Source organism: Schistocerca nitens, chromosome 5 (assembly GCF_023898315.1).
Source record: "Schistocerca nitens isolate TAMUIC-IGC-003100 chromosome 5, iqSchNite1.1, whole genome shotgun sequence".
NCBI classification, from domain to species: Eukaryota; Metazoa; Arthropoda; class Insecta; order Orthoptera; family Acrididae; genus Schistocerca; species Schistocerca nitens.
The window spans coordinates 366104790-366126276 of NC_064618.1; the positions used below are offsets into that span (position 1 = coordinate 366104790).

A 21487-nucleotide genomic window follows, 5' to 3' on the forward strand; every position below is an offset into this window, starting at 1 on the left:
TCGGGCATGGATGTGTGTGATGTCCTTAGGTTAGTTAGGTTTAAGTAGTTTTAAGGTCTAGGGGACTGATGACCTCAGATGTTAAGTCCCATAGTGCTGAGAACCATTTGAACTATTTTTTTCTTATTGTCTGCACACCACAACTAGCGAGCTATTACCGACGTCTGCAGCATTACGTCAGTACTCTGGCAACAGAGGAACATTTATTAACGTCTAGAATTGCGTAGTCCGTTATGTACGCCCAGCGAGTGCGAGTGTAAGGAGAAAGGGCAAGGCAAGCAGTTCGCTCCGATTACCGTTAAGCGCCATCTGGCGTAATTCTGAACGGGCTCTCCTTGATGTCAGCCTAGGAGTGAGCAGCAAGTGCGGAGAGGCGAGTGGCGTGGGTCAGAGGATCACGGCGGACCGGGGCGTGACCAGGAGATTGCAGAGATAGGCCACCGCGACCCACCCTCCAGCTCTCTCCGGCCCCTGCACGCCGTGTACGGCTGGCACCTTGCACAAACCTGTTCCCCGGCTGCAGCTCTACTGCAAGGCCGACAGCATACCAGCGAGACAGCCGTATTTACCGACCGACAAAGAGAAACAAGAAATTGCTGCAAATTGTTGCCAATGCAGAGCAACAGCTGCAGCGTTTATGGTTATGGAGGCTATCCGCAGTTTTATCCAAAACTCGATTTCGAAGCGGAGAGTTCTCTTATCGAAAGTAATCCTTTCTCCTGTCACATGGCTAGTGCTACACACCATATGGCGTAGATGTAGATTCGCTGGTAGACACAACAAAAAGACTATTAAGCACCCAAGAAGGCCTTCTTCTGAGAAAGACAACATACATACAGATATATTCACGCAACTTCAGCTCCACACCCATAAGTAAAGTCTCTGGCTGCCAAGGCAGATGTCTATCCTTTTCTAATGTTGACATAGTTAGTTAGTTGGTTTCATGTTCCATGGATCATTTTTCACCACCATTCGTAATGATGTGGAACGAGTCATTTTACATTCCATCACAAATTAGTTTGTGAATACGGTTGCATGCAGAAATTTATTAGTGTTTTTAAGATACAGATGAAGTCGCACAGTCCTTTCATTCCGAGTTCAGTTATCTTGAGTGCGTCATAGCCAGTAATACCTGCATATGTCCGAGCGGTTCTAGGCGCTACAGTCTGGAATCGCGAGACAGCTACGGCCGCAGGTTCGAATCCTGCCTTGGGCATGGATGTGTGTGATGTCCTTAGGTTAGTTAGGTTAAGTAGTTCTACGTCGCAGGGGACTGATGACCTCCGAAGTGAAGTCCCATAGTGCTCAGAGCAATTTGAACCATTTTGAACGAGATGCGGACTTGGTTCAAATGGCTCTGAGCGGTATGGGACTTAGCGTCTGAGGTCATCAGTCCCCTACGACGTAGAACTACTTAAACCTAACTAACCTAAGGACATCACACACATCCATGCCCGAGTCAGGATTCGAACCTGCGACCGTAGCTGTCGCGCGGTTCCAGGCTGTAGCTCCTAGAACCGCTCGGCCACCTCGGCTGGCCGATGCGGACTAACAGGCAGAAAGGAGAGGGCAGCTGATGTTATTGCACATACTATAGGGTTATCAACAATGGCTGGTTGTTGTTATGACAGAAATGGAGTCAAAAATGACAGTTTTTGACAAAATAGCAGGAAGAAGGTCTTCGTTGTAAGTGTCATTAGTACTGAGGCATTACTTTTTATTTCTGATAATAAAAGTAATAAAATACGGCATTAGGTTGTCCACTAATGGACGTCTAGTCAACGAAAGGCACTTCTCGTATCTTTTAAATTTTGGAACTCGAGAGGCAAGCACAGCCTGACACAGAGATCGTGTGTCATCTACTAACAAATTTTTGAAAGACTTTGTCCACGGTTTGACACCTGGGTGAAGTCTCAGGACATGCAACAGAGTGCCGAGAAAACAAAGGCACTGAAAGCGCGTTTTGTGAGAAAGTGTCACTTCGAAGGTTTTCCATTTCCGCCCTCGAATTGTTGGTAAGGCGCGGCAGCTGTGCGGCAGTAGCGGCGGCCGCCCTCTGGGCAAGTGGCCTAAACGGCCGGCCGGCACGGCGGTCCGCAGGCTATAATGGTCCGACACGGTGCCGCATCTAATTGCTTACATTAGGCTAACGCCGGCCACCTGCCTGCGCGCGCCCCCTAGCGTGCCGCCGCCTCTTCATGAACGCTGCTCCGGACCTACCACGCCGACTCAGTACCTTTCGCCTTGCGTTGCTCCCCTGTATCGCGAGTAGCTGCTCTGAAGGGGGAGCGTCCTAGACGCGAGTTTAATTACCTGCCGGTCCCTTCCCATGACTAAAATGCCAGCCTCTATTCCACGTACAGGACATTGGTTTGATTTACTGCGCCACTGGCAAACTTCAGGGCAACGTAAGTGTAAGTAAGAAGCCATTTAAATAAGTGAATGATATAACCACATCTGCTGTTTAATGCTCCTTTATGTTTCCACTAACAAGGCGACGGCAGAGCTTCCCCTCACCAGTTAGATTCATATTGACAAGGTATGAAGGACTTCGACGTATATCAACAGGAAGACGTAACTCTGCCGTTTCCGAGAAATAAGAGTGTCTGTACAACAGTTGAATGAGACACAATATTTCATTGCTAGCTGTTCGTGTACGTCAGTCGACTGTAACATAATATACCACGGGCCATTAAAATTGCTACAACACGAAGATGATGTGCTACAGACGCGAAATTTAACCGACAGGAAGAAGATGCTGTGCTAAGCAAATGATTAGCTTTTCAGACCATTCACACAAGGTTGGCGCCGCTGGCGACACCTACAACGTGCTGACATGAGAAAGTTTCCAACCGATTTCTCATACACAAACAGCAGTTGACCGGCGTTTCCTGGTGAAAGTTTGTTGTGATGCCTCGTGTAAGGAGGAGAAATGCGTTCCGTCACGTTTCCGAATTTGATAAAGGACGGATTGTAGCCTATCGCGATTGCGGTTTATCGTATCGTGACATTGCTGCTCGCTTTCGTCAAGATCCAATGACTGTTTGCAGAATATGGAATCGGTGCGTTCAGGAGGGTAATACGGAACGCCGTGCTGGATCCCAACGGCCTCGTATCACTAGCAGTCGAGATGACAGGCATCTTATCCGCATGGCTGTAACGGATCGTGCAGCAACGTCTCGATCCCTGAGTCAACAGATGGGGACGTTTGCAAGACAACAACCATCTGCACGAACAGTTCGACAACGTTTGCAGCAGCATGCACTATCAGCTCGGAGATCATGGCTGCGGTTACCCTTGACACTGCATCATAGCAGGAGCGCCTGCGATGGTGTACTCAACGACGAACCTGGGTGCACGAATGGCAAAACGTAATTTTTTCGGATGAATTCAGGTTCTGTTTACAGCATCATGATGGTCGCATCCATGGTTGGAGACATCGCGGTGAACGCACATTAGAAGCGTGTATTCGTCATCGCCATATTGGCGTATCACCCGGCGTGATGGTATGGGGTGCCATTGGTTACACGTCTCGGTCACCTCTTGTTCGCATTGACGGCACTTTGAACAGTGGACGTTACGTTTCAGATGTGTTACGACCCGTGGCTCTACCCTTCATTCGATCCCTGCGAAACCCTACATTTCAGCAGGATAATGCACGACCGCAGGTTGTAGGTCCTGTACGGGTCTTTCCGGATACAGGAAGTGTTCGACTGCTTCCCTGGCCAGCACATTCTCCAGATCTCTCACCAATTGAAAACGTCTGGTCAATGGTGGCCGAGCAACGGGCTCGTCACAATACGACAGTCAGTACTCTTGATGAACTGAGGTATCGTGTTGAAGCTGCATTGGCAGCTGTACCTGTAGACGCCATCCAAGCTCTTTTTGACTCAATGCCCAGGCGTAACAAGGCCGTTATTACGGCCAGAGGTGCTTGTTCTGGGTACGGATTTCTCAGGATCTAGGCACCCAAACTGCGTGAAAATGCAATCACATGTCAGTTCTAATATATTTGCCCAATGAATACCCGTTTATCATCTGCATTTATTCCTGGTGTAACAATTTTAATGGCCAGTAGTGTATATGAAATATAAAAGTCGTATTAACTTTTTCTTTTCCCTGGATGATGGTCAATAAACGAAACCGCTCGCAATAAATGTGTAAAATTCAATACAGCAAAGTGAACATGCAACGAAATTTACACGTTTTCATGGCGGAATGGTTGTTCGAGATAGACGCACAGGTCATTCCGTTTCGGAAATCGTTAGGGAATTCAATATTCCGACACCCACAGTTACTGCAGTGGGCCGAAAATACCCAATTTCAGGCATTACCTCTCAACAGCGACAACGCAGTGGCCGACGGTGTTCACTTAACGACCGAGACCAGCGTCGTTTGCATAGAGTTATCAGTGCTAACAATAAAGCAACTATGAGTGACAAGAACTCAGAAATCAATGTGGGACGTACGACGAAAGCACCCGTTAGTACCAAGACATTTGTGCTACGGCAGTAGATGGACGACGCGAGTGCCATTCCTAACAGCACGACACGCCTGCAACGCCTTTCATGGGCTCATGACCATAACCGTTGCACCTTAGGCGATTGGAAAACAGAGGCCTTGTCAGAGAAATCCCGATTTCAGTTGGTAAGAGCCGATGGTAGAGTTCGATCGTGTCACAGACCGCATGAAGCCGTGGACCCAAGTCGTCAACAAAGCACTGTGCAAGCTGGTCATGGGTCCATACCTGTGTGGACTCTGTTTACTTGGAATGGACTTGCTTGGAATACACTGGGTTCTCTGATCCAATTAAACCGAACATTGGTTATCTTCGGTTGCTTCACTCATGGACGTCCTGTTCCCGAACAATGATGAGGTTTTTCGCGCTGTCACACCGGGCCACAGTTGTTCGCAATCGGTCTGAATATCACTCTGGACAATTCGATCGAATGATTTGGTGACCCCGACATGAATACCATCGAACATTTACGGGACATAATCGAAGTGGCAGTTCCAGCGTAAAATCCTGCGCCGGTAACACTCCCAATTACCGACAGCTGTAGAGGTATGATGGCTCAACATTTCTGCTGGACTTCCAGCGACTTGTTTGGTCCATGCCACATCGAGTTGCCGGGAGTTGTGACCGAGCGGTTCTAGGCGCTTCAGTCCGGAACCGCACGACCGCTACGGTCTCAGGTTCGAATCTTACCTCTGGCATGGATGTGTGTGATGTCCTTAGGTCAGTTAGGTTTAAGTAGGTTATAGGGGACGGTTGACCTCAGAAGTTTAGTCCCATGGTGCTCAGAGCCATTTTAACATCGTTGTTTGCTCCCCTACCCCTAATCAACCAACCAACCAACCAAATATGTGTAACACGTGCGTAGTTCGGCAATGCAGAGCCCAAAAACGTCCTCCTAAGCCACTGGATCGATTTCTACCAAATATGCTACAATCATATCATATGGAAAGAAATACTGTGGGGCAAAGAATGAGCAACCTCTTATTGGTTCAAAATGGTTCAAATGGCTCTGAGCACTATGGGACTTAACTTTTCACGTCATCCGTCCCCTAGAACTTAGAACTACTTAAACCTAACTAACCTAAGGACATCACACACATCCACATGCCCGAGGCAGGATTCGATCCTACGACCGTAGCAGCAGCGCGGTTGCCGGACTGAAGCGCCTAGAACCGCTCGTCCATAAGGCCGGCTTGTGTGTGTGTGTGTGTGTGTGTGTGTGTGTGTGTGTGTGTGTGTGTGTGTGTACTGTTTTTCACTTTTCCTTGTCACTAATTTGAGACAATCGTATTTGTTCCCACGTTACGACAATGTGCTGGTAAGATTCAAAATATCGGATGCATCATGTATTTTTTTGTCTTTCTACCAGGAAGAAACAGTTTCTCACTCGCTACATACATATGACGTCGTTAATTTATGTTCACTTGACAAAGCCAGTGCACTAGAATTCAGTTGGACCGAAGCAAGTGAACATGGTCGGGGAACACTGCAAAAGTTGTAATAATTGCGTGTGGGTCAATAACCCTGTACAAGTCTTCCAATTGAACGCCATTTCGGCGACTATAGTGTCCCTAATATACCCTAGTAATCCTGTAGTAGCAAATGGGCCTACAGTTGAACTTGGAATCACACAGACTGGTGAACGGGTGTTAGTGTGACGGGAAGGAACAGTGTAACACGACTTGGAAATTTTTTGTACAAAGAGCACTTCTTATCCAGATCAATTTATTTTGTGATTGCTGCACTGAAAAATTCATGTATTTACTAAGCTAAATAGAAACAGTCAAAAAAAAAATGGCTCTGAGCACTATGGGACTCAACTGCTGAGGTCATTAGTCCCCTAGAACTTAGAACTAGTTAAACCGAACTAACCTAAGGACATCACAAACATCCATGCCCGAGGCAGGATTCGAACCTGCGACCGTAGCGGTATTGCGGTTCCAGACTGCAGCGCCTTTAACCGCACGGCCACTTCGGCCGGCTAGAAACAGCCCTAAGACGAGAGAATGATTCCTTAAATGCGTTGCTGTCTTTTAAATTGGTTTGTTGTGTGCTGTGTGCCGAATAATTATAACAAATGGGAATATTGTCAGTGGTGTTGAATGTGAATATTTGAAACATCGGTAGTTTAGTGTACCTATGTTCACAGAAAAATGTCCTTGTATTTACCACGTGAAGTCAGACTTCCTAACACACACGTGAAATGCTTCGACGAATCTCGTTAGTCTTAGAACGTTGCCGAGTTAAAAGTTCTGCAGATCACCGACCGACGGTAGGACTGAGCCTCCATCCCTCCCCCTCTTCCCTTCCATTCCACCCAAAACTCCCTTCTCCCCTCCCCCACCCAATTCGCTGCTCTCGGCGAAGCTACAATAGCTCCCAAGCAGTACAAGGCTCATTGTGCATTTAATTAAGACCGGGGAGGTCTCATTGAAGAGAGAGACTTCAGGAGTTCATTATGGCGATACAGCCGGGGTCCCGGTACACAGCAGCGAAAGATATTACGCGTGTCGAGGTCTCGGCTGTTCTATAACGAACAGATCGCTCCACTATGTAGAACAGTGCAAATGAGCAGAGGTTAGATATCGTGAAGTAATGACTCTGGAAAGCTTCGCTTCTGTTACATAGTACCATGCAATAGATAACAGCACATGTAACTGGAATGAGGAGAGGCTATGATATGTGCTCGCCAATGAGTTTAGCTGACGAATAGTAGCTGGTGTACAATAAAGTAAATTTTATACACTTAACATCGTAAAGCTGTCAACCGAATTGAGAACCGAACTGGGTCGCACGAATTTCGCGAGCGAGAGCACCTTTCGAAATATAGACGACAGCAAATAGTGACCTGTTGAAGTTTCGATGCGCACTCGGTTAGCTCACGTAGAGCACCTTTTTCCTCGGCAAATTTGCTTTCACCGACTATACCGCTTCACAGCGGGTTAGAGCTAAGCAAAGTGTATTCCAAAAGTATGCATCTGATTTCATAGGACCATGTCGTCCTCAATAAAGACGGACTAAGGGTAAATTTTAATAAACGTATGTGATTAAAATGCTTTTGTTTTCAAAACACCCATCAACATTTACAGGGGTACACTTTTTCGAAATTTGCGGTGTGTCTTACTTAAACGCAAATATCACAATAACTGTCAGCATTAACGAAATTATGGACACGACGTAATGAACGTGACATATAAAGTTACAAGGAAAGCGAAAATGAAATTTTTTGCCGAATATTTTCAATAAAATCGTTTGAGAAAGGCACCAGAACGGGCGCCTCGGTTTCCTGTCTCGTGTTCCGAACAAACGAATGAACTCGCCCACCGCTTCGGATGAAAATTGGTCATTGCGCACCGGTTACCACATCCTGCATAGACTTTAGTTAAAGTTTTTGTGATCTCTAAGATGTATCTATGCACAGTCAGCACTAGGTTGCAATTTATAAGTATGTTGGTGCTGATTGTCAAACTTTTAAAATTCGATAAACAAAATTTAATCTGAAATACATGCATTGGCGTGCAGAGACAAGCGTGAATGTATGCGTCAGAGTATCTAAGTATTCACCGCGAAAAAATATGGCATTTCAACGATTCTTACCCCGACAGATAAAGTGAAGTCGAGTGCGGACTGATCAGTAGGAAGCACCATTCCGTTTTGGCTCCTCCGTCAGTGTGTTACGGTATTGCGGCGTGGGAATTTCTGAGTGTATCAGGATTGCAAACAAAAAAAAAAAATTATACCTAAGTTTATTTTTTCGAGTTGATAAATAAAACGAATATAAACCTGTAACTATCTCTGGTAAAGCTTTCAACAACTTTTTTTCGACTTCAGCCTGCAAAAGGCAAGTGGAAACTGGAAACAAATGCATCATTCCCCCCTCCAGCCTTCGGAATCTCTTCATTTGTTCGCTGAGGTTCTTCCTCCGTTTCTCTGTCCAGAGGATCTTGGTCCTCGTACTTCGCTTTTCATACAACCTCTTTGTCAACCTTTCTGCGAAATACTTCTTTATATCATATCCCTTTGTGATTAATCGCAGCTACTTCCACGTCCCTACTTATTTTCTGAAACTATTTTGCTGTCGCCTTTAGTTTTGAGACGTAGTTGAAGATTTTCTTTGTCAATCTACATTCTCTCATATGACACTCCACTCATTTTCTGTATCGTAAGACATCAGCAAAAACACCCTGTGAGTGCGCCAGCGTCTATAAAATAAATTATTAGTGTGGACCCTTATTCTATGACAGAGCACAACGGTGTTTAACTGTACACAAATTGTTTTTAATTCAAGATTATAGTCAAAGAAGTACACGAATTTATATAGGTTGTGGCATGACATTGTTAGGACAGTTTTCAAGATAACACATTACGTCCTGCTGAATCAAAATAACTCTGAACACAGCAATATCAAATTTTAACCAGAAGGTTCTCTACAAAATTATTGTTACTACTACATCGTGAAGCCAATATTACGACAAATCATCCGATTCCGGTTCTGTGTTCAGAACTATTTAGGGTGACAAATAAGTCTACAGAGGATAGTTAGTTTTTGTGTCAAACTGAGCAAAAGATTACTGAAGGTTGCTGGAGTTACAGTGGATGCAAGCTGGTGAGCCACCAAGTTTATGCCTCTGCTAGCGGTAGTTACCTTTGCTGCGATGAGCTGTCAGCTGCATGGCAGCTCTCATCCTCTGAACGTCCCATAAAAGCTAATCAAAATCTTTGCTGGTTTTATCAGCAGAAACTATCCTATGTTTCTCGTTAGACGAGAAAACATTCACTCATCCCTAGTCTTGAAATATGGCGATATGCACGTGCATGGATGGAGCAGCGTGCATTTTACAGTGCCCTCTCAGTTCTCACAAGAACAGTTAACTATGTGGCTGTTTCGTTTGTGCGCTGTTGGAGCTCAACGACGCTACAGCTGATATCCAGCTGAATGTCAGCCGAAGTGAACTCAGTGTTTACTCTAAATTCCTCCTTTGCGTCGTACAGAGCGTGATGGACCCTGTTCTGCACTTGACGCTGGTTCAGAGGAGAGTCCCTCATATTTTCAGTCTTGTTTCTTTGTTTCTCTCGCAGCAAAACTGTCCCCCACCTGAGTCTTGTGCTTCACGTCACGGCTTTTTCCAACCAACAGGAGCGTTCCTTTCATCTTGTGGAAACTATCTCTGCCAGTCGCAAAGGGACTACCATCAAACTGCGTCTAAATTTCGGCGCTTTACTCCTTCCTCTTTTCATTTCAGCCAATCAGACATTTTGTGCCCACTCCATACGCCTAAAAGTTACATACGTACGTCACCTGCATACCACACGCCTTTCACATGATCAACTGCGTTGCTGTCTGTTTGTATCCATCTGGAAATTCCCCAAAGCAGTTTTCTAATTTTCTGAAGATTCTCTCTGTACCACACTGCTGGCCCAGTACCTGCCCTCTTCGATTAGTCACTCAGCGATCTCATTGTCCCTCATCACAGGTCGCTTGAAGAGCGTTATGTTACACTCGGGCCGCGATGTCGCAACTCGCATCTTCTCCCAAACTAAAACGTTTCCTTCAGTAGTTTTTTTCTTCTCTTGTTCATTGACATGCAGGATTTAGGTTCGGTGTGTTGATACCGTCGACTGAGTGTCATACCTTTGCATTGCATACTGTACATTTTAATAGGCAAATCTGCTCATTTTCGACGAAGTATGCCAGATGACATATTCACCTACCTGTTATGATGTATAAAATCTCTCAAGTAAGGCACAAAATTGACATTCATTTAATCTGCCACCTTAAACTCATACTGAAGAGGTGCCCATAAGACTTAAGCCTTCTCCTGCTTCCCCACGCCCGGGTTCCCGGGTTCGATTCCCGGCGGGGTCAGGGATTTTCTCTGCCTCGTGATGGCTGGGTGTTGTGTGATGTCCTTAGGTTGGTTAGGTTTAAGTAGTTCTAAGTTCTAGGGGACTGATGACCATAGATGTTAAGTCCCATAGTGCTCAGAGCCATTTGAACCTTCTCCTGCATCTAGTGTGCGTGACCTTCTCCACCTATTGATACAGATTGTGATTCATACAGATAGTGATCCTTCCTCTCCTCCCAGATGCCATCTTTGTTTCTTGCGCTACGAGAATCGTCCTTAAACTTTTTCTTTCCATTCTGTCTAGTTCTTCCATTCCTCCTATCTTACTCACTATGACACATTCCAAACTGTGAACTGCTTCTGGCTTAACGACCATGGTTTGGCACTTAATTTTCGCATTGTGGGAGATTGTTCTGCAGTTACGTCTATTCAGATTAGTTTCTCCATGTATTCTATTTTTCCTTAGGAGATCATTAGTCTTTTTTTTGCTTTATTGTGTAGTTTGAATACTGTTAGAGCTTGTTATTTATCTTTGGTTAACAATGCCATAGCCGGCCGCGGTGGCCGTGCGGTTCTGGCGCTGCAGTCCGGAACCGCGAGGCTGCTACGGTCGCAGGTTCGAATCCTGCCTCGGGCATGGGTGTGTGTGATGTCCTTGGGTTAGTTAGGTTTAAGTAGTTCTAAGTTCTAGGGGACTTATGACCTAAGATGTTGAGTCCCATAGTGCTCAGAGCCATTTGAACCATTTTTGAACAATGCCATATCACGAGAGAAGGCTAGGTATTCCACCTTCAAAACCTTCTTCATTGGACCTAAACAGATTATTTCTAGTTATTCGTCTTCTTTTGTGTATTAAAATATATGCTAATGACGTCACAGATAATCTTTAACCCCATCAGGCACTCTACAGACGACGGAGTTGTCTCTGCGTATTATACGTTACAATACATTATTCTTACGAAATGGAGAGAGAAAGGAAGATGATCTGAACCTGGCGCAGAGAACGACAGTTGGCTCTGAAGTTAAGTAAACGTGATGTAATGTCGGTAAATGGATGAAAGGATGAAATATAATTCGACTACGCGATCGGCGATCAGTCACTTAAGTAATGCCACCACTTTCAAGTATCTGAAAGCATCTGGTAAAAGCCATATAAGACATAAATCCAGCCGCCAGGACAGAAGATGCCAGATTTGTTGGAAGAACGCTAGGAAAATATAATTCACGTACAAAAGTTGTCGTTTGTAAAATGATCCTTTCGGTGATTCTTGATTATTGTCTTGCCTGTACTGAAACCTTACCAAAGTGAATTAGCGGAAGAGTGCGAGAAAACATGCGAAAAAGAACTGCACGACTCAACATGGATTTGCTGAGTCAGCATGACTGCGTCACAGAGGCCGTCGACGCCTCCAGAAGAACATTATAGAGTGAGCCTTTTCTGCGTCGCGGCGAAACTTACAAAATTCCGAGACTGCATGTTTCAGTAGACGTACGACTACCTCTAACATATCTCTTCGCGTAGCGACCACGACGCAAAAAGTACAGAAATTCCGGCTCCCACAAAAGGATGTCGCAGTCTTTTAGCGAGACTTCGTCGAGTGGAATAGGAACTGGGAGAAATGAATCTGGAATCCTCTGCACACACAGTCACACACCACTGTGCGTTGTGGAGTACATGGGTAAATGTTTAAATCTCACGACAGATTTAAAAGTACCCATGTGCAGCTGATATGTTTACCAAAATTTGTCTGTAGCACTCAGCCCGTTAACCGCGTTAGCGCGCCGTTTCCGGCGATGCCCGGAGCGCCGGCGAGTCTCAACAGGAGGTTGGCGCCGCGCTGGCCGTTTGTCATCCGGACGCCATTGAGGCCGGCGTCCCCCGGGCTGCCGTCCGTTCTCGGTCTGTTCATCCCGCCCTCGTAGGCGCCGCCGTACGCTCCCGCTCCACGACAAAGTCGCGGTCAGCGCGCCACGGACGAAAAATGGAAACAAATAGGAACGGCCGCCGGAAACAGAACGGCACGCCGGAAGCCGAATGGAGCAGAGCCGCGCTGCGCTGCCCCTGGGCCGAACGCAAACTTTACCGTATTTGTACAGAACTACTCGGCAAGTCCGCTACCGTCTGTCAGCATTGGGACTTTACTCGGTTCGGTTAATTTTGGCACAGTCAGATTCTTAATTTTATTTCTTGCTTCACTTCTTTAACTGCTACTTTGTGGCACCAGGCAGGTAATCAGAGCTGCCGTCACCGCCACTTTTAACATGCCGGAGATGGTTCGGATTTTAATAATAAGAAAATGAAAATTAAAATGTTTCAATAGAATCATAATATGCTTAGACCAGTGCTCAGTACATCGCTTTAACATACCTTCCATGAATTTGCAATACACGGAAACGTAAACTTTGAAAAACATTCGTGCGAAAAATGTTGCATGTCATGCAACTGATGTAAGTACAGCAATATGCGAAAAATGTTGCATGTCATGCAACTGATTTAAGAACAGCAATAGCAACATATCGACAATACGGTGCTTTTTCTGTCATGAGCAGTATGTCGTGGTCCAAGGCTTATTTCTCTGCCAAAAAAATGGTTCAAATGGCTCTGAGCACTATGGGACTTAACATCTGAGGTCATCAGTCCCCTAGAACTTAGAACTACTTAAACCTAACTAACCTAAGGACATCACACACATCCATGCCCGAGGCAGGATTCGAACCTGCCACCGTAGCAGTCGCGCGGTTCCTATATTAGGGATTCATACAATGGGCAGGGATGAACAGACCGGACAAGTAAACAAACATCACTTCTTACAAGAGATAACGTTTTTTTAATGGCACATGTGTGTGATTTACACGACGTGAAATCATAAGTCAGCATTATCAGTATATCACCTAGCATTACGACTGCGCCCACCGGTGTGACCAAGCGGTTCTAGCCGCTTCAGTCTGGAACCGCGCGACCGCTACGGTCGCAGGTTCGAATCCTGCCTCGGGCATGGATGTGTGTGATGTCCTTAGGTTAATTAGGTTTCAGTAGTTCTAAGTTCTAGAGGACTGATGACCTCAGAAGTTAAGTCCCATAGTGCTCAGAGCCATTTGAACCATTTGAAGATCCTCTCGAAGTCTGTCAGTGTAATTTTGGAACACCCTATTTTTAGTAAAGCTAGGCTTTGTTTATTTTTCTTAGCTGGAGATGTTTCCCTTTCTTTTTAGTCTTACTTAACGTTGTGCTTGTAATCTTCTAGAAATTCTTGTCTTTTTAGAGGACCAACGTTTTCATGCTATTTTATTAAAGTCCGAAAGTTAGACGAAAAATTTGGATATTAATATACGTAGAAATATACAAATTTATTTAGTGAAACATTACTCAAAACAGAGGTTTCTGTCCGACATAAAAATACACATAGGACTTATTACAATGAGTGTTACACATGTATTCAACGCTCTCTCTTCAAGATGTCCCGCCAGGTACATCAATCTTTTGCATTCTCGTCATCTCCAACTAAGTTTCTCATTGTTTTCTGTACTTTTGGAGCCAGGTAGTCGTCGATTGTTCATTTCTTCATCTTCCCTCAGTTTCGCAATCGAGTGTCAGATTTAGTATTCTTCTTTCATCCATTCTTCTTTTATAACTGTACGACTGTATTTTTCTTCGATCCAACACATCACGTGTTCTTCCTTTACTTCCATTACCTTCATCACTTCGGTATTCGTCACGTGGTGTTTCCTTGATATTCTTCCTGATCTTCTCTAGTCGTCCGTCTCTAACAGTTTTTTCTACGTCTCTGATTAGATGTCCAAGTCTCTGCCCAACACAGGACTGTATTCTGTTATATCGACCCGAATATTCTATAATATCGACCCATAAGATTGAACTGAGATCCCAATGACCCTTGCTTGCTTTATTAATTCTTGCATTATTTTCTAAATTCGAATTTCTCTCTTTTTCTAAAATGGACCACAGCTATCAATAACTATTGACAAATTTTGTTTTTCTCATCTACGTACAATTCATCCAGATCATTACTAAGATATTCTGTTGTTTTTTAATTAATATTCAGAAAAATATAAACATATTACCCCCATGGGACTCACCCCCCCCCTCCCCCCCTCCGTCGGAGAACCATGAGACCGAGATGGGTCTGAAACGACTAGACGGATGACAAGTGTGATTATACAATGTGCTGGGTGAACTCGAACTCCACCCGCAACATCCCTCTCGCGCCTAACATCGCTTATTAGAAGCAGACGCTTCGGCCGTAAGCAGTGTCCTTGCTGTTCTACGGATACACCGGTCGGAACTGTATCCCTGAGCGACGCAGCATTTAGGGAATCTTTTAACTGTTTCACGTTGCAGTTCTTCTGATATGTCCTTTGTATTCTTTAGCGCTATCGAGCGGTAAACTGATAACGTATGGCTTGTGACATGATTTCTGGTAGGTGCCATTAATAAATGAAAAACAGAGATAAAAATACGGTGAGTTCATTGTAAGTAAACACCGCGAATTTTATACGAAAGTACGCTTGTGATATGATCGAACCGAAAACGAAAAATGGTAAGATCATAGACAACACGGAGAACGCGTCTATATAGTGATTAGCGTCGCCTCACTGACCTGACACGCTACAGAATCTGCTACATAACATCGTCCTGTTTCGTGCTTCTTCGTACACTCTCGGAGTGACTCAGTTTCATGATTTGTTTATTAAAACTCAGAATTTGCTTCATTGTATTTATGCCACAAAAGTTGCTGATACCCTACTAGTGACATTTACTATGTCCCAGATAAGTCACTATTGCTGACGTATGCAGGAAAAGTTACGACTGATTGGCACTGCTTTCTGGACCATCACCTCCCAGTATGTGAGCGTGTAAGATATTTGTCTCACACACCGAGCCACGCATCATGCCACAGACCTGCTACAAGCGCCGCTGAAGCTCCTGACGGACTGGGAAAAGTAACCCTCAACGGTTTTGTATATCAGCTACAAGTCGAGAAAATATCTTAATCTATCAAACTTAATATTTAAAAAGCTGACTCAAGGAAATGCAGAATGCCAGAATTTTACAATATACGTCACTACAAACAAAATTTCGGTAGTTGTTCAGCAGCATTTTCTGCGTATTTTGGCATAAGTGACCCGTGGTGCCCAGTCTCACTGCAGTCGCGACAGAGTAATTCTATTTCGATTGAGCAATAGCTGGGTCGCGGTGGTTTATTTCTGCGATCAGTTCGGGTGCCACACCTGTTATTAATGGACTACTTCTTCTCGGGGCATGTGAAGAGCCTAATTTACGAGATACCGATCAGTACTCATCTGGACTTTCTTGCCAAGATTGTCTGAGCCATGGAAGTAGTTCGCCAAACATCTGGGATTCTTGAATGTGTAAGACAGTCGGTGATGCGTCGCTGTACATTCTGTCTTGATCATGTTGAACAATACTCGTGAGGGAACAGCAATACTGCAGATTGAACACATTATAACAGAACTGTACACGTCTGGTCTTGGAGTTCTTGAGTTATTCTGTGTTTTGTGTTGCATTTTTTGCTGATTGCGTATTACATTCTTTTTCACCGTTTTCAAGTTATTTTTCACATAAACAGAAGCAGCTGTAGTAACAAACCGAATAAATTATAGTTACATAAATAGTCTGAAATGTGCCAGCGGAGCCCATAGATCCCTTATACCAAAATACTCAGAAAATATTCCTTAGGAACCTCCGTGTTTTTCTCAGTGAAGTTCGGATTCATACTATATAACTACCGTTCAAATAAAATCATTCCGCTTTTGGCTGCTAAGCTTTTACTGATTGCGGTTGCAGTTTCGACAGGTGGTCATTTTCATGCATTGTGGGATGTTGTAACCTACTCAGTAATATAAAGCTATACTTGGCGCGTAACAGCAGTTGCATGTGATGGTGTGAATTTACCTGCTGTTCCATGTACCATACGCACTATAAAGCTGGTGAAATAATGATATAAGCACTCGAGTTTGAATTTCAGGCAGCGGGCGTGGTAAATGGATCACAATGTTGTAACAGCAAAAAGCGGAATTATTTCATTGAAAAATCATCAGACTACTGTATATTTACCTATACGTCCACAACTAACTCGTGTAACAGAGTTTTTTTGTCACACCTCGAAGAATGCGTCATCATAACAGAAACACCAGTGACCGTATACCTATGCAACATTATACTGTAAAGGAAGATACTAGAAGTTTTTCGACTCCTGTGTATAATCTGTGTCTTCAGACAGAATAAATTACGAGTACTACTTGTATGTTGAATTTGACGCAGCGTCTTCCTGGCTGATAATAGCAAACAGCCATTCGCGTTCCTGGGATTTTACGCTGACTCGGACGGAGGGGCGAATGTCACATGAAATCGGATCGCTTCCCGAGTTCACGTGCCATATTCTGGATTAGGTTCTCGGAGAAGGCGTCACGAACACCACACTTTGCACGTTGGATGTCTGACATTGCTTTAAGCGTAACATACTTCAAAGGAAACGAAGGAAGGTTGGCATCGAACGACTCGTTGACCTCACGGTCTTTACAGATGCATTATAAGTTCCGTTACACAGGAATGGGAAAAGAAATCTGTCCGACCTGTGTCTCGCTATGGTACACCTTTTCGAATCGCACAGTGCTAACTATGAACGGAAAGTTCTACTTGTCAAATGAAAATATAGATACCGGATACGACGTAGATGATACAGTTTTACAAAGGTTACTTCTATAATTATAATCACAACCTGCAGCAACGTCAAGATTAATTTTTCAGGTATCTGAAATGGAATGACGAATCTAGACTTCTTTTGAGAGTGTACTAGAAAAACAATTGAAAAGTGCACCAGTTCGAATTGTTAACCAATTTATCATTTAGTATTTCATTTACTGGTTTTATAACGTGCCAAAACATCTCTCAGTCGTATTGAAATCCACTCTGTGACTTCCGTTAAAATAAAGGAATATTTTTACTGTCACGTGGCGCACAGTGCACGGACTGAATGTTCCATATCAAATGCCTTTCAAACAAGCTGGTTAACCTGGAAAAACTGGGGATGAGGTGGATAGAAGGTAAGTCAAAGATTACACACGTGACTGCACGTATCAGATACACAGATATGTTATGATTGGCTCACAGCTGTATGAAATGCGCAACAGCGTGAAACCAGCCCAAGTATAATGACAGTGACAAATTATTATTAATTCTAATTTAGTAACGGTTCCTAATAACACCTTAATAAACAAGTGTTTCGTAATTAAAGATAGTCATCTTCAAAATTTTGATTCCTCTAGTTTTTCTCATAGCTCCTAGAATATTTCACAGCGGTGTTTCTGCACATGATACAGATATTTGTTTATTTGTCTTTCTGTACGAAAAAAGCAGCTGAATAAAATCCCAATGTTACTCATGTTGCATAATCTTATTGTTTTTCGTTTAATTGATTATATACTTTTATCGTGAGATAATGTCATTTATGACACCGTTTGTTGTTGCAGGCACCGCTACTGCAGACGACCAACGATACGACAACGTTTTCACAAGGTAAGCTTCGCAGCACATACGACAAAATTGTTATTCTGATAAACAAACAACTGTTCACTATATTCGCATTACATATCTAAGTTTTTGTTGATTAAAAATCAAGTCTACTGAACTGACTGATAGTTTATTATGGAAGTAATTGCAAAATTTCCTCAGGAATTCATAAGGTCACCTGTTAGTACACATTGTACGGATCAAGCATCAACGAATCCAACTGATTAATACTTACATCCTATCACGGGCACGGTATGTAGCACAACTCCTTACGCTACCGAAACAAACCGGCAGAGCCATCTCACAAACAGTGTATTGGCTCTTGTGGCGGCATGCACTATTCAAAGTTGATGCTCAGACTTGTACACTGCCAAAGGTCGATGGTGGCCTTGGACTCATTGACTTTCCCCGCAAATGTGCGGCCCTCCTGATTCACCGTATCGCCACTTTGCGTGAAACTGACCCGGGTGGGACAACAGCGGTTCTTTTCGACCGTTATCGCCCACAATCGGCGCGTGCACCAGTATGTTTGACACATATTCCGTTCCGGATGACGACAGTCAAGGACTATTATCTCAATCAAAGTTACGTCCTAACAGTGGCCACTGACAAGGTACGCACGTCGAAGCGCCTTTACCAGGCACTTCGAGGCCAGCCCACACCACATAAATTGGAGGACAGACGACCGTCGGTCATCTGGCACCAAGCTTGGGCTAATATCAACCACCCAGCCCTTCCCACGGAAGTTTCAGCGCTATGGTATCGTGTCGTAAACAATTTAATACCCACTAATCATCGCCTGGCGGCCATCCGCCTACGGCTCTCGGCTGCTTGCGGCCGATGTGGTGACGTAGACACCAGAGAGCATCGTCTCTTATGCCCTCACGTCACAGAAGTGTGGGACCTTGCACGTGTACTATTAGTGCTGATCGGTGGGACGATACCAGAAAATGTGTCCATCGACTGGTTCCTTACCCCTGATATTCAGACCAACCCCCGAACACGACGTAACGCAATGGTGTGGCTCTTGGGCCACACCATTTTCACGATCTATGACCTTTCCCTCACCGATGCTGTCTCTTTCATGGACTACCTTTGGAGCCAGCATCGCCTGGCGGAATCTGACCGGAAATATACCATTACCTTTGCAAGATTTCTTAAAGTTGCAATGGTTCATGGTTATCAAAAGGTGTTCCGGGCTGACTAAGGCACCTCGTACAATAATTGCCTGAGTTTACCCCTGGATCTTTGTCACTCGGACTTTCAAACTACCCCTGACTTGCCTATACCCCAGATTTGACATTGGCCTTCTGGGCATCACTAGAGTAGACTCAAAATATGGAAATTGGTAACATGGAAATTGGTAACATGGAAATTGTGTGAACCTTGTATGAAAAATTATTGGAAAATTGGAAAACACGTAATCTATCTTAGAGAATTATTACTTCGTTAATTCTATGGGCTATGGGATTATCTCGCCAGTTTCGTTTTCATTTGAGTGTGCTGCCGTCCCTGTTTTTATTTTGCCTTCATTTCTGTCCTTATTTATTTCCTTTTAGTTTCAAAACTCATCACTTGCTTCACACCTGCATAGGGAGGTGTGTTTCTGAGTAGTGTGTCGTCGCCCCCTGAGGCATAGCAGAGTATGCCTCCACTTTTATTTTCGGTTTATGGCAATAAGTCTTGCTACTAACAGCACCCTGCTTTACGTGCTGCGTCGACACTAGAGGATGGCAGCATTTTTGGAGAGGAAAAGGGAGGAAGGAGGCCCAATAAAAAAAAATCAAGACTTTTTGTTTCTTCAGGAAGAAATTTTTATTTTCAGGACGTAACAATGGCGTCCGGTTCAGTAATTTTTTCAGTACCAGAACATCGAACCGTAGAAATGTCAAATTCTCTTACTAATAAGGACTCAGTGTGGTAGCAATAACGGAAATCGTTTGCGTACCCGATGAATTTAGATCTATAAAGCACCGGGAACACAGTCGCTAAATACTCTAGTTGCCGAATGGTTAAATCAACCACGGCCTTCAAAACAAATTCGCAAGGTGGGTGATCAGTGATTGACTGAGTCACTCATTTGAGTCATCGTGTTTCATTCGTACTGATCGTGTTGAGGTAATTGAAAAGTGCAACCTTACATTAAGTAGCTAAACTTTCCGTGAATGACGTTTTCCCATAACCTACATCGGCAGACGTTACAAGAAGCTAGAATTTTCTTACGCATTCACTTGTAACAGTAGTCATTTTGTTCTTAGATTTGATATAAATACTCCTCGTAAAAAGAATTTGCTAATGTATTTTTTCTAATGTTCTGAAGAGGACAATATTAAGTCTGTGTTTGAAAATTTGAGTTAGTTTCACAATTGGTTAACGTAATATTTGTCATTCGATGAGAGCATTTCGTTGTTAAACCCAATTCGCCATCCCCCCGTGGTCCTCTTCTAGTACTGTGCTTAAACTGTTTCCACTCGCGTGAAAACCGATAATGGATCATTTGCTTGGGTAATGAGTGGGCTGTTAATTGATTCCAAACACGTTCGCCTGAGTGGCAGTGACGAGTTCGTAGGCAAGTGACACGTTGAGCGCGGGTGGATCACACGTGTGAAGTGATTATTTTATTGGCACCACTTGGTTCCTCTTTTGTGCTGATGTTCAGCTACATTCCTTCGCTGGGCGGGAGAAACGAATAGTTTTACTATTTGAATATACAGCTGTATCCACTTACCACATTCCTTTTTTATACGGTAGCATGCATTAAGTTGTGCGAGGAAGGAGGATTAGCTCTATAAACTTCCTTCACCAGTTGTTTCATGAAAAAGATAGCAATTACTACAGGCAGATTCAGACTATTCTGCCGTATCAAAATGATTGACTAAAACTGGTTTGTGGTATTAGGTAGGTAATTTAATATTCAGACTGTTTACCGTTTCATCTGTAGAAAAAAATATAATAGAAGTTGAAATATTGCCCAAGTTTGAGCTTTCTAGTGAGTACTGATCTGTGGATCCTTAACATACATGTTGTCGTACTACATTTATTTTCTTACAAAATTAAGTCATGTTGTTGCTGTTGTGGTCTTCCGCCCGAAGACTGGTTTGATGCCGCTCACCATGTTACTCTACTCTGTGCAGCCCTCTCCATCTCCGAATAACTAATTACACTTACATCCTTCTGAATCTGCTTACTGTGTTCACCTCTTGGCCTCCATCTATGATTTTTTCCCCACACTTTCCTCCAGTACTAAATTAGTGTTCCCTTGACGTCTCAGGATGTGTCCTATAAACCGATCCGTTCTTAAAATCAGGTTGCGACACAGATTTCTTTTCTCCGCAGTGCTGTTCAGTACCTTTACGTTAGTTACATGATCTATCCATCTAATTTTCACAGCATTTTTTGTAGCGCCAGATTTTAAAAGCTTCTGCGTTCTTCTTGTGTAAACAGTTTATCGTCCATGTTTCACTTCCAGATTTGGCTACAGTCCTTACAAAAATCCTCTGTTGCTCCCCATTACTAGTAATTCTCTCCTTTGCCCGTCTCTATGCTTTAATTGTTTGCTTGATATTACTTTGT

General features: G+C 43.9%; 1 protein-coding gene across 3 annotated transcripts in view; it reads left to right on the forward strand.

Moving 5' to 3' along the window:
- Window positions 1-21487, forward strand: part of LOC126259233 (irregular chiasm C-roughest protein) — a 1966280-nt gene that overhangs the window by 565567 nt on the left and 1379226 nt on the right. For all 3 annotated transcript variants that reach the window (XM_049955850.1, XM_049955849.1, XM_049955851.1), the window contains exon 2: window positions 17875-17920. The gene's annotated coding sequence lies outside the window, so the exon portion shown is untranslated. The remainder of the gene's footprint in view (window positions 1-17874; window positions 17921-21487) is intronic.